The sequence below is a fragment of the Rhea americana genome, unplaced genomic scaffold (genome assembly GCF_003343005.1).
Source record: "Rhea americana isolate MKP2758 unplaced genomic scaffold, rheAme1 scaffold_489, whole genome shotgun sequence".
In the NCBI taxonomy this organism is placed as follows: Eukaryota; Metazoa; Chordata; class Aves; order Rheiformes; family Rheidae; genus Rhea; species Rhea americana.
In genome coordinates, this window is record NW_028186633.1 from 35,806 (window position 1) to 40,072 (window position 4,267).

A 4,267-nucleotide genomic window follows, 5' to 3' on the forward strand; every position below is an offset into this window, starting at 1 on the left:
CCCGYCTGACATGACATGGCACAACCTGGCGTAGTGTGACATGCCATGGCATGATGTGACATGCCATGGCATGGTGTGACATGCCATGGCGTGACATGATGACATGGCATGATGTGACATGGTATGATGTGACATAACGTGACATGACATGGCATGATGGGACAAGACATGATGTGGTGTGATGTGACATGGCACGACACGGCATAGTGTGGCATGACATGGCATGATATGAGATGACATGGCATGACGYGACATGACGTGGCATGATATTAGGTGACACGACTGGTATGATGTTGCACAATGTGGCATTATATGACATGGCATAACGTGGCATGACATGATGTGCCGTTGCATGGCATGAGGTGGCATGACATGGCGTGACGTGGCATGATATGACATGACGTGGCGTGACATGACRTGGCRTGACATGACGTGCCACGTGCAGCCGCAGCACGGTGCCACCAGCGCAGCTCCCTGCTTCCGCTCTCAGCTCCGCTGCCTGGGCAGCTCTGGCCAAGGGGCTCCGTGGCCAAACCAGCCCCAGACAGGCCAAACCATCCACGGAGAAGCAGAAAAACCACCATGAAGGACAGGAACATTTCCTGCCGCCAGCCTCCTGGGCGAAGCGAGTTTGCTGGGTCTCTGCCAGGCTACCACRCTATGCAAGAGCCAGTTTTTTTGGAAGGGGAAAAAACCTGCAGGATAACTCTCTGCCAGCAGCCAGCAGCGCTCTGCTGCCGCCGAACCGCCTTCCCAGGGGAAAACGCAATGCAGGCGAACGGCCCCGGAAAGGTCGCGGGGAGGGAGCAGGGCCGGGCCGGCGCGGGGATGTGCTGCCGCGACAGAAATTCCCCCTTCCCGCAGCGCTGACGGCTCTTTTCCACCGCCCGCGCCGTGACTTTGAGAGGTCGCCGGGGAGCTCCTCGGCGGCCGTAATCGAGACGCTTTTGCCGCTGCGGCTCCGCGGGGGGGGGGGTGTCACTGATGCTCCCAGTAAGGCGACACCGTCCGTCCGCTGCTCCTGGGGAGCCGCGGAGCGCCCGGTGTGGGGCAGCGCGGCGCCGGAGCCCCCGTTTCCGGCTGGCACCAGGGTCCGGCGGGGTGCAGGGAGCCCGCGGAGCAGCTCCGCTCTGGCAGCACGGCTGAGTTGCAGCCGCAGCCGGGTGAAAACGCCCGGTGCAGAGCAGGGGCTGCAGATGTTCCGACCCGTGAGCAGTGGTGGCTCTTTGGYCGGTACCGAGCACTCGGGTGTCCCTAAGCAGGAGGTGACGGAYGCTCCGGGTCCTGGATCTGCCCGTGCTGCATCTCACCCGCGACTTTCAACACGGTGCCAACGGGGAGGGCGTCAGCGGGGTCGTGCCAAGGCGTCGCGCCAGCCGGCCCGGCGCTGCGGCACCTCTCCCCTCCCGGCRCTGCGCGGCAATTAGTTAAATAAATGCTGCCGTTGCAGCCCCGCGTTTCAAGGCAACGTGCTGCTGCAGGGCTGCTTTGGAAAAAGGAAAACTGCTGAGCAGCGAGACGTTTGCCCGGGGCTGCTGGGGGGGGGAGGCAGCAGCAGTGGGGAGGGCCTGCGGCGGTCCCCGCCGGCAAAGCCTGCCGTTCCCACCGTGCCTCCCGCGCTGGGCGCCACGGCCGGCGGTGGGTGGGAGGCGGTGGGAACGATGCCCCCGGTGCAGGCGAATTCACAAGGGCTGGAGAAATCCCACCTCTGACCCCACCTCGACCTCCTGTCAGTGGGAGGGGGTCGGCACACCCCATATCCCTGCCCCCCGCCTGCTGCCCCAACAGCCGGCATCAGCGGGTCCCACCACAGGCAGGGATGGGGAAACAGGACAAAAGAGACTCCCCTTTGGGCAGGCCTGAGGACAGCTCCTGGGTGGGCTGTAGGTACCTGCTGGGTTGGGTTGCAGGTGCATGTTGGGTGTGGGTTATGCGTGCCTGTTGGGTGTGGATTGTAGGTGTGTGTTGGGTGTGGGCTATAGGTGCCTGTTGGGTGTGGGTTTTGTGTGCCTGTGGGGTGTGGGCTGTAGGTGCCTGTTGGGTGTGGGTTGTGGGTGTATGTTGAGTATGGGCTGTAGGTGCCTGTTGGGTGTGGGTTGTAGGTGTATGTTGAGTATGGGCTGTAGGTGCTTGTTGGGTGTGGGTTGTAGGTGTGCGCTGAGTATGGGCTGTAGGTGCCTGTTGGGTGTGGGTCTTGTGTGCCTGTTGGGTGTGGGCTATAGGTGCCTGCTGGGTGTGGGTTTTGTGTGCCTGTTGAGTGTGGGTTGTAGGGATGTGTTGGGTGTGGATTGTGCATGCCTGTTGTGTGTGTGTTGTAGGTGTGTGTTGAGTATGGGCTGTAGGTGCCTGTTGGGTATGGGTTGTAGGTGTGCATTGGGTAGGGGTTGTAGGGGCATGTTGAGTGTGGGCTGTAGATGCCAACTGGGTGTGGAATTTGGATGTGTGTTGTGGGGGTGTGTTGGGTGTGTGGTGTGGGTGCCTGTTGGTGTGGGTTGTGTGTGCCTGTTGGGTGTGGGTTGTGGGTGTGCATTGGGTGTGTGTTGTAGGGGTGTGTTGGGTGTGTGGTGTGGGTGCCTGTTGGTGTGGGTTGTGTGTGCCTGTTGGGTGTGGGTTGGTGTGGGTGGTGGGTGTGCATTGGGTGTGTGTTGTAGGGATGTGTTGGGTGTGGGCTGTAGGTGCCTGTTGGGTATGTGCTGTAGGTGTATGTTGGCTATGGGCTGTAGGTACCAGCTTGGTGTGGGCTGTGCCTGTGTGCTGATTGGCTGTTCTGTTTGGCTGGGCTTTATCTCTGCTTTAATTGGCTGGGCTGCTGGTGTGCTGATTGGCTGGGCAGTACTGGTGCACTGATTCACTGTTCTGGTTGGCTGGGCTGTTCCGATATGCTGACTGGCCGGGCTGTACTGGTGTGCTGATTGGCTGGGCTGCTGGTGCGGCCCCCCTCTCCGACCCCCCCCAGGCTGTGGGCTCCCTGCTGCCCCCGTGAGGGAGGAGGGGGCCCATGGCCCACCCCCTCACCTGTCTCCCCCGGGTCACCTTGTCCCTGCACGCGCTTGACCTCCAAAGGCAGCTCGAGTGTCCTGGGAGGCTGATGGGGCTCAGCACCAGCCTTGAGGCAGGGGGAAGCTGGGTCTCCCCCRTGCACACCGCCAGCTTCTCCACCTCTCTGCCCCTATCCCTGCCCTGGGGTTTCACCACCGGGACACCCTGTGCTTGCTGGGCCCTTCACAGGGTGTCGGGGAGCAGCTCCACACTTGCTGTCCACTGCCTTCAGCAAAGGTGGAGCYGGCCCAAATGCCCCTGCGGTGTCAGGGACCAGCGACAGGCCTTGTCCCTGCACGGGGAACAGCATCAGCCCAAAGCGAGGGTACCTGCAGCACCGGTCCTCGCAGGGGTGCAGTGTGCAGGCCAGAGGGGCAAGCAGAGGAACAGGTAGACAACACCCACAGGCAGGGACCAACAGAAAGGTCTACGGGGGTTATGCTGCCCTGCTTCCCCCCATGCATTGCCCACCTTGCCTGGCAGCCCCTCTCTGCCCTGCCTGCCATGCAGTATGCAGGTGCYGTGAGTTTGCAAGTCATCAGCTGGCATGCAGCCCTGCAACTGGGCTGCCTGCCAGCTGCCAGAAAGCGCCCCGAGCTGGGGCACAGTCCTGTTTGCCTGCTCCCAATTCTGKTTACTGCAGCCTGAGAGCAGCTGGGGGCTCTGGAGACTGGGCAGGAACGTCCCTGGCCCTGSTGCAGGGTGGGGGGTCTGGGGATCCCAGGGAACATTCCCTGCCCCGCTGTGCAGGGGAAGGTCTCAGGCTCTCACCCACTGGGGGAGGCATCATTGCTTCCCTCCTCCCTTCCTGGGGGTCCCATTTTGTTCTCCCCAGGGCATCCCCACTCCCCCTTCCTCCAAGATGGTCTTTGTGGTCCCTTCCCTGGGAAGAGAGACCCGCTCCCTCTCGCTCAGCCTCTCCTGGGCATCTCCACTGTCTCCTGGGGGCTCCTGCCATCCGCAGTGGTCCCTTCTGCCCCCAGAAGGTCCCTGCTGCCTTGCTGGAGACCTCGCTCTGTGCCCCAGGGATCCTGCTCTCTGCCCAAGGTGACCCGCTCTCCCCAGGGGTCCCTACTCCCCGCCTGGGGGTCCCCGGCCTGCTCCGGGTGATCCCCATCCCTTTCCGGGAGCCCGCAATGTCCCCTGGGGGTCCTCACTCCGTTCCCGAGGGTCCCGCTCTCCCTCCCGGGGTCCCGCTGCGGGCCGGGCCCTGGGGCCCCGGGGCCGC